The sequence below is a fragment of the Ceratotherium simum genome, chromosome 17 (genome assembly GCF_057802395.1).
Source record: "Ceratotherium simum simum isolate JZ-2026a chromosome 17, ASM5780239v1, whole genome shotgun sequence".
NCBI lineage: Eukaryota > Metazoa > Chordata > Mammalia > Perissodactyla > Rhinocerotidae > Ceratotherium > Ceratotherium simum.
This window is the reverse complement of record NC_141916.1, coordinates 58710443-58720483: the sequence shown is the minus strand read 5'-3', so window position 1 is coordinate 58720483 and position 10041 is coordinate 58710443. Positions and strand designations below refer to the sequence as shown.

At 39.4% G+C, this 10041-nt stretch overlaps 1 long non-coding RNA gene across 1 annotated transcript; it reads left to right on the top strand.

Annotated features, from left to right (window-relative positions):
* The first annotated feature begins 2843 nt into the window (after nucleotides 1-2843).
* Nucleotides 2844-8612, top strand: LOC147914837 (uncharacterized). Its single transcript, XR_015554903.1, has 3 exons — nucleotides 2844-3042; nucleotides 5817-5934; nucleotides 7108-8612. It is a non-coding gene; the product is annotated as an uncharacterized LOC147914837 (long non-coding RNA).
* Nucleotides 8613-10041: the final 1429 nt, after the last annotated feature.

Sequence of the window (10041 nt, the reverse complement as noted above, 5' to 3'; positions counted from 1 at the left end):
ATTTATAAAGATCAAAAAGGAAGAGACAAAACTGTTATTATTCACAAATGATATGATTGTCACCTTTAGGGCTTTCTACATAAAAGAATTGACAGACTAAACATTAGCCTTAATAAAATAACTTAATAATATATCTAGATATAAGATCAACATACAAAAATCAAGCATATGCTACACCCTGGTTAGAAATATAATTTTAAAAAAGATATCCAGGGAAAAAGATATAAATGACACATAAACATATGACAAGATGCTCAACTTCACTAATGATAAAAGAAATGTAAATTAAGAGTACAATGAAATAGCATCTCGTTATCAGATTGGCAAAAATTCAAAAGCTTGGCAACACACTGCTGGTGAGGCAGTGAGGAAAACACACTCTCATACATTGCTGGGGAAAATATAGAATGGGGCAACTCCTCTAAAGAGTTATTAGGCATTATCTAACAAAACTACATATGCATGCACCCTTTGACTCTGCTATCCCTTTTCTAGGGATTTACCCTAAGTAGACACCTCCACAAAGTGTTTAAAACATCAAACAACATGTACATAATGTTATTCATTCAGGCATTATTTGTGGTAGTAAAATATTGGAAACAAGAGTTGGACAAACTGTGGTAAATACATACAATAAAGAAATGCAGTTGTAAAAAAGAATGAGGAATGTTTCTATAGACTGATATAGAGTGATTTATAGAATATATTGTTAAGTGCAAAAGAGTATATAGTATGCTACATTTTGTGTAAGAAAAAAGGAAATGTTTGCTTATTTTCTCAAAAAGAAACACAGGGAGGATAAATAATATACTGATTAATAGTTATTGTATTCATCTGCTAAGGCTGCCATAGAATACCACAGCCTGAGTGGCTTAAACTACAGAAATTTATTTTCTCACAGTTCTGGAGGTTAGAAGTTTAAGATCCAGGTGCCAGAAAAGTTGGTTTCTGATGAGGCATCTCTTCCTGGCTTGCAAATGGCTGCCTTCTTGCTGTGTCCTCACATGGGCTTTTCTCTGTGCATGTGCATAGGGGGAGAGAGAGAGCTCTGGTGTCCCTTCCTCTTCTTATAAGGACGCCAGTCTTATCTGATTAGGGCCTCACCCTTATGATCTCATTTAACCTTAATTACCTCTCTAAAAGCCCTGTCTCCAAATATAGTTACATTAGGGGTTAGGGCTTCAACACTTGAGTTTTGGGGAACACAATTCAGTCCATAACAGTTACCTCTAGGGGGTGGGTGGAATGGATAGAGATACTAATGAGATTTCTCTGAGCATTCCTTTTTTTTTTTTTAAAGTTTAACATTTTTAATCACATAAATGGTTTATGTATTTTTAAGAAGTAAATTAAAAACTAATGAAACAAATGAACCTAATTATATCAAATTGATAACACAACCATACTGACAAAAATTTTATTCAAGTCACTTTTTTTTTTTTTTTGATGAGGAAGATTCACCCTGAGCTAACATCTGTGCCCATCTTCCTCTAGTTTGTATGTGGGACACCACCACAGCGTGGCTGCTGATGAGTAGTGTAGGTCTGCACCCAGGAACCGAACCCAGGCCACCAAAGCAGAGAGTGCCAAACTTAACCACTAGGCCATGGGGCTGGCCCCTCAAGTCACTTTTGAACATAGTATTCTGATTGTACACCCTTAGTGGTATATAGTCCAATAACTACAAAGAAAATTTGAAAGTTACTTAGATTTGTCATTGGTGGCATCAATGGAATAGTAATTCTGAAACTATTTTGCCTTTATTGTAGGATAGAGCAAATTAATAAATATATTGATGCTATTATGGAAGACATGAAATTCAAATATGGAACGGGGGAAGGTGAAGAAGAACCCTGTGGCACTGGATTTGGAATAAAGGGATCAATGTGAACTCACGATTTTTCCCTCTTGTTCTGTCCACTGAAAGGGTCTAAAAGCCAATAAATTCCAGCAGCAGTGAGCACATCTAGATCTTTCTTTATAAATACTATTCCCCTCTAAAACAAAACAAACAAACAACAGCAAAAAATCAGAACTCCTAGGAGATATGACAGACTCCAGGTATGGGGGAAATAATTAGTAAGTAATCTGTAGAGTGGTATTCTGAGACTATGCGAATGAACTGAATAAAGAACTACAAAAGTGAAAAAATATTTTGACAGTGGAGAGATCTGGCAGACATCACCTTAACTGAGTGATTAAACTTAGTATCACTAATAATGGAACAAACTGACATTATATGCCTTCACATGGGATGCAAAGGGAAGCACACAACATCATCTACTTAACATTCTTGGCCAAAAATTGTTTAACCTGAATCTAATCATGATGAAACAGTCAATCAAAGCCATTGTCAAGAACTACGAAGGGTCTGAGCCAGCCCTGATGGCCTAGTGCTTAAAGTTCCGTGTGCTCTGCTTCGGCGGCCCGGGTTCAGTTCCCGAGCGTGGAACCACACCACTCATCTGTCCGTAGCCATGCTGTGGCAGTGGCTCACACAGAAGAACTAGAAGGACTTATAACTAGAATATACAACCATGCACTGGGGTTTTGGGGAGGAAAAAACGAACTATGATGGTGTCTTGACATGAGTACAGCCATGTTTGGCTGCTCCATTGACCTATAGCCACCAGCACAAAAAATATATATAAAAGCTGCTTTCTGCGTAGTGGGAACTGGCCCTTCTCCCACGGAGAGAGTTGCAAGTTGTAACATTTCAAGGCTCCTGGAGCATCATAGCACGGGATGGACTGGCCATCTGTGCCGGGCTAAGACGATAACCAAAGAAAACAATGCACGTACACAGCTACTGGTCTGGGACGTTAGCCAAGGGGCTCAGTGCACGTCCGCCACTGATAACCATTTTGTGCATGAGAACACTAGATGCTTGCTCTGCAAACTCTGTAACTGCTTATATAAACTGCTGGAGACTGAGACCTGGTGAGAGTTCCACCTGTGAAAGGGACACCTTGCCCAGGACGTGTGATCCTTGCCCAGCCGTGTCGATTGACAAGACTCTCCGGGCAGTGGGGCGTGGATATTGTGAGTAATTGATTTGATGTGAAATAATTGATTTGATATGAAGTAATTGATCTGATGTGTTCTCTTTTCGGTCAACCTGGTGTTTCTCTTTCCGGTTGATTTGTGTCATTTCCCTTCAGTCAATCTGGTGTTTCCCTTTCCGATCGATCTGATGTTTTTCCCTCTTAGTATATGACCTATTCGGATCTGCTGCTATCTCAGCCGATGTGGATGTTTTCCCTTTCCAGTGGAGCTGGTGTTTTTTCCCTCTTATTATTTGACCTATTCGGATCTGTTTGCGGACTATCGCCTTTACTATCCTCTATATAATAAAATATACCTTCAGTCCATTTGTTTAGAGTGAAAAGTGTCTTTTACATCTCTGATCGAATCCCCGAACCTCTCATAACATAATTGGCGCTGTGAGCAGGATTCGATTAAGGAGATGCCTTTCCTATTCAAACGAAAGGTAACTGAAGCCAAGGTGGAAGAAATTCCAGGATGGGAGGACCCTCCCTTTTGCACTCTGGCTGGGGAGTGGGCTCATAGGTCAGGGTTATGTGAAGCTTGGGATGCTCGTCTGCGACGATTTGAACCGTTGGATCTGACCAAAGCTTTGCAGACGGTAGAAAAAAAAGAGATGATGTTTCTTTTCTGGCATGGCGAGGTTAATGTTTATTGACTGTTTATCGTCGGGCTATAGATGATAGGGATAAAATACAAGGGAGAAGGTACTCTTAGAAAAAGAAGCTTCAAATTTACAGTCCCGGCTGATGTCACCCAAAATAAAAACTCTTTCCTTGCTGTGAGCCTGGCATTCTAGTTTTATTTGCCCCCTCTTAAGTGACAAATAGAGAGCCTAAATATATATCCAATAATAATTGGGCAAGCCAGTCGGGAGGCTCTTTGTCTGTGGCTCGGTGGCCCTGGGCCGGGTGGGATGTCCTGGGAAACAGTCCAGCAGCTGCCTAGGTGATTTGCCCTAGGGACTGCTCCCAGTGCTTTCCATCTGACCTGGCACCGCTGACCCTGGGCACATTTTTCTTATGACAGGGAAACAGGCTCTAAAATTATTTGTTTGTTTGTCTATTTGTTTGTTTTTGCTTACACCAAGAACTCCCTTCCCCTTCATCTGGAGTCCTGTCTGTTTAAGAGGCAGGGCTATCCCTACTAGAGTGAGAATAATTGTAGGACTTTTACCCAGAATCTGTTAGATGCATTTTTCTGTTCTGTTTGAGATCCCGTTTAACTGTCTGTTCTATATGTTTATAATTTTAAAGGGGAGAAGTTCCATCTGTCCCCAAGGAGAGCCCTCTGGGCCACCTCTTGGCTAAATGGGCTATATTCAGCTAAGAGCCCATGTCCAAAAAGAAGATAATTTTTTCTTGTAACACCACATGGCCACAATATTCCATAGACTCCAGAAAGGAAAAGTGGCCAAAATGGGGCAATTTCAGTTTACCAAAACTGATGTATTTGCTTATACAATTAGAAAAAGCCAACTAAAAGTTAAACAACTAGTGGGAAGCCTATTTTAATCCTTTGAGGTTTTTAAATAAAATCAAAAACACTATATTGCCTCTTTAAGAAAGAATAATTAAATAATTAAACATGCCAGCAGCCGAAGCTAAATCTGCTGCTCCTCTCCCCTCTCTTGCTGAGCTTCCCGCTTCAACTCCCCCGGAATTCCTGATCTAAAATTAAACAAGTAAAAATAAGTAAACTTTTAAAATAATTTGAAATTGAGATGGCTATTCTAGAAAATCTGTTTCAGATGAGTTCACCTTAAAGGTCACCCTTAAAAGAGAGGCTTCAAAACCTCTCATGATAAAATACAATCTTTAATTAATACACAGAGACTTCTAAAAGACAAAGTTATTTCAAAAACAGCTTCCAAAATCTTTTTGGTAACTTAAAGCTTTAGAGTTTTGCTAAATTAAGTTGATAAAAATTTATTGAGTCTCTGGGTCATTTCCACATAAGATAAAACATTAAAAATTGGTTACTAAGCATAGATTTGTCTGCCTATGGTTTCTTATCTTAAAAAAAAAAAAACTAAAAGATTCTTACGTTTATTGATAAACATGTTATGTGCATGTTGAAAAATTTTCTGTGAAAAAGTACACATTTCTAGAAAGTCTATATACAAAAAGCAAAATATATGTTGTCCATAAAAAAGATATAAAAAATAGAGATATTTTTGTTTGTTTTATTAAAAAAGATAAATTTGTCCTAAAGTACTAAAAAAAAGAAAAAAGCATGGGACAAATTCTAAATGTAAAAAATAAGTGACAAAAGGTTTATAAAAGTAAAGCCCTGAAGAGTTTTGCACATGATCAAGTTGGCTAAAATAAGCTGATATAAAATTAAAATTTGACTTTCTCTCTTATAAAGATAATTTTCTTAAACTTTTAGTCTGCTCTTTATATAGAGATTAAAAGGTGTTCTTTTAAATAAGCCTATGTAAAAGACGAAACACCTGCGTTTTGTTAAAATAATTTCCTATAAAAGGACTAAAGTCTCTCCATTAAAGTTTTTCTTTTTGTTTTTTGACTGTTTTAACTCTCTGTTTGCCTTTCACTATTTTTGTTATCAACTTGATTAAATAAATAACTAGGCATTATTTCCTATTTGACCAAGTGTTTTAAAATCTTTTGATATTTTTGATAAACTTCTGCCAAAATTAAAGTTTTTTTAACTTAAAAAGAAATTACAAAAAGACATATGATTATGATGCCAAAATACAATTGTTACTATATTTCATGTTGATGCTCACAGTTCTTTAATTTCTGCAGAACAAAAATATAACTCTTATGCTGATCAGCTGGTGCAAAGTCATGCAACGCACAACCCAGGCTTAGCACAGTGGGTCCACAAAAAGAGTGGACACTTGGGAGAACAAACTTCATACAGGTGGGCACAACAAAGGGAAATCCTTGTCACCCATGATGATATTGCCACTGCAGTACAACAATGTCAGTTATGCCAACGGTTAAATAAATGGGGAGTTCCACACCCCTACCAAGGTCATATCCAAAAGGGATTATTTCCCGCCCATACATGGCAAATAGATTTTATTGAACCATTGCCAAATTCTTATAGATATACTTATGCCTGCACTGCTGTTGATACATATTCTAGTTATTTATTTGCTATGCCAGCTAAAGTGGCCACCCAACAGAGTGCCATAAAATTATTAGATACAATTAAGTTATATTATAAAACACCAAGAGAAATTCAGAGTGACAATGGTTTCCACTTTACAGGTAAGTTGATTCAAACTTATACCAAAAAAAATTATATAAAATAGATTTATCATATACCTTATTACCCCCAAGCTGCAGGCCTCATAAAACAAATAAATAGATTGCTTAAATAACAATTGAAAAAACTCAGTCATGGCTCATTAAAGGGGTGGCACAACCATCTAAGTACTGCTCCTCAGTCAAGGTTATTACCAGCAAAGATTACAAAAGTGACAACTGCCACCCATGAGTTTATGACCTTAACCTATTGGCCCTTGACTCAATCTGCTAAACTGCCTTTTTGTGCCACAGCCGAAGCGCCTAGATTAGATTTATCTACTGTTTATTCTATTCAATTGCCCCCTAAGAAGCAGTCTACAGTCCCTACTGGGATAAGGATACAATTTCCTAAAAACACCTTTGGTTTATTAAAAGGACGCTCTAGACTAGCAACAAAAGGTATTGATGTACTAGGAGGAGTCATTGATCCAGATTACCAAAAAAAAATAAAATTTATATTATATAATGATAGTGACACAGTACTAACTGTAGAGTCTGGGGAACGAGTGGGACAATTATTGGTGCTTCCCCTCCTGACTCCAAATGTGTCTGTCACAAGGACAACCTCCAAATAAATTAACTAAAAAAAAAAATGCAAAGATTTAGGTCTACAAATAGATAAAAATCTAGAGCTAAAGTGTGGGTGACACATCCGCCCAATGCAGCTTCCCGTGCTGCAAAAATAGTGGTCCAAGGGCCCACTACAACACTCATAGTTATATATCCAAAAAATAAACAGTTATATCATGTTCCTAAAAATTCTGTTTCTTTGCGTAAATAGATATTCCTGCTGTGTTCGCTATTGCTATGCTGCACTTCCATGTCTGCTGCAGACCTACACACCAACTAACGTCTCCGTAGCACAACCTTTGACCCTGCACTGCTGGACCAACTGCTCTGCACCAGTGAGACCTATAACCTGGACTATAAATGGCCAAAAATTTGGTCTCAAAAACATCAAGCAACTTCTCAATATAAGATAATTTCTCTATCACCCTGCCTTCTGCTACCCTCCGTGATGGGGGCTGGTCTGGACTTCTACAAGCTAGTTTGTTAGGCCTAAGTCTTACCTTATCTAATGTTATCTTTGATGCTATACATAATTTACAAGATCAAGTTAATAACATTTCATATTCTAAGGGGTTATTTGATTGGTTACCTTGGGGTTTGGGTCCTTTATTGTGAGATAGTTTTATAACTATTATAGTCATTAGATTTTAGATTCTTAGATATGCCTTATATACTTGTGTACAAAGTTCATTGTCTGTGCATATGGTGTCTTATGGTTAATAGAGACGGCCACGGCCAAATATCTCGACATGAGTACAGCCATGTTTGGCCGCTCCATTGACCTATAGCCACCAGCACAAAAAAAATATATAAAAGCTGCTTTCTGCGTAGTGGGAACTGGCCCTTCTCCCACGGAGAGAGTTGCAAGTTGTAACATTTCAAGGCTCTTAGAGCGTCATAGCACGGGATGGACTGGCCATCTGTGCCGGGCTAAGACGATAACCAAAGAAAACAACGCACGTACACAACTACTGGGCTGGGACGTTAGCCAAGGGGCTCAGTGCACGTACGCCACTGATAACCATTTTGTACATAAAAACACTAGATGCTTGCTCTGCAAACTCTGTAACTGCTTATATAAACTGCTGGAGACTGAGACCCGGTGAGAGTTCCACCTGTGGAAGGGACACCTTGCCCAAGACGTGTGATCCTTGCCCAGCCGCGTCGATTGACAAGACTCTCCGGGCAGTGGGGCGTGGATATTGTGAATAATTGATTTGATCTAAAAGAATTAGGGCCGGCCCCGTGGCTTAGCGGTTAAGTGCGTGCCCTCCGCTGCCGGCGGCCCGGGTTCGGATCCCGGGTGCGCACCGAGGCACCACTCCTCCAGCCATGCTGAGGCCGTGTCCCACATACAGCAACTAGAAGGATGTGCAGCTATGACAGACAACTATGTACTGGGGCTTTGGGGGAAAAATAAATAAATAAAATCTTTAAAAGAATTAATTTGATATAAAATAATTGATCTGATGTGTTCTCTTTTCGGTCAACCTGGTGTTTCTCTTTCCGGTTGATTTGTGTCATTTCCCTTCAGTCGATCTGGTGTTTCCCTTTCCGATCGATCTGATGTTTTTCCCTCTTAGTATATGACCTATTCAGATCTGCTGCTATCTCAGCTGATATAGATGTTTTCCCTTTCCAGTCGAGCTGGTGTTTTTTCCCTCTTATTTGACCCATTCAGATCTGTTTGCAGACTATCGCCTTTACTATCCTCTATATAATAAAATATACCTTCAGTCCATTTGTTTAGAGTAAAAAGTGTCTTTTACATCTCCGATCAAATCCCCAAACCTCTCATAACAGACGGGTTTGAGGTTTTACCCTACTTGCAAGGTAGAAAATTCGCCTGCCACAGCTTCATGATGGCAGAAGATACAAGAATCCTGGGTGGGTCAGAGACTGAGGACAGTTTATCACTCACAACAGTAGCAGTAATCAAAGTATCATTATTTTATTATGCCAGTTTCCTGAGCCCCAGTTCCCACAGGATGAAACAAGAGCAGGTGATGCCTGCACACACTGTGGGCTGAGTTATAAGACAGGAATCCCAAGTTTAGGGATCCCCAATTCTTTTTATAATAGGCAGCAAGCAAACCTGCTTGACTTCTGCCATAGAGAGAGACATAACCTTTATGATACTGGATAATAACAAACAAACCTGTCCCGATGGGAGATATTATCTCTAGCTTCCAAGACTGTTCATTATCTAAATACCTTTGAAAACATAATCCAGAATGAAAGGAGAGTTAGTGCTTCTGCTCACAAGTCATGAAGAAACATGAGACCATGGAGAACTAACTCCCAGCAGCCAATTTGTAGGATATTCTACAAAACTGGCCTGGAATTGTTAAAAAAAAAAAAAGTTAATGTCCTGGGGCTGCCCCGGTGGTGTAGTGGTTAAGTTTGGCACGCTCCGCTTTGGTGGCCTGGGGTTCGCAGGTTGGGATCCCAGGTGCGGACCTACACCACTCATCAAGCCATGCTGTGGTGGCAACCCACATACAAAATAGAGGAAGATGGGCACAGATGTTAGCTCAGAGCCACTCTTCCTCAAGCAAAAAGAGGAAGATTGGCAACAGGTGTTAGCTCAGGGCCACTCTTCCTCACCAAAAAAAAAAAGTTAATGTCCTAGGAAATGTTGTCAGTGTCCTGACCATATTCCCTCAACGTTCCCACTTCAATGTGCTTCAGCTCCCAGGCTCCCAATGTGTCTCACTCCTAGGTTTTTCATTTCTTTGTCTGAGGGCTTTTTTCCTAAACCTCTGCCTAAGGCAGGCTGTGGGAAATTAGCACCCCCATGAGCAGCCCTCAACCAATGACTGAGAAAAGTTAGCATGTAAATATTCCAGTTCCCTTGCCCTCTGAGTGAGATAACTCAGACGTACATGTTTTACACGAATTCCCTGAGTTCCCCAATAGCATAAAGCAGTTTTCTTCAGTGGTAACTGGCTTGATAACACACCCTTTATTGTCTGCTTTCTTTCCCTGTCTCACTTCCACACTACTGTACTGGTATTCCCTTGAATCACCTCTCAAATAAGCTACTTGTACTTGAATCCTTGCCTCAGAGTCTCCTTCTGGTAGAACACAAAATAAGGCTTGTCCATGTGGAAATGTCAGATATGCAGTTAGATATGAATCTGGA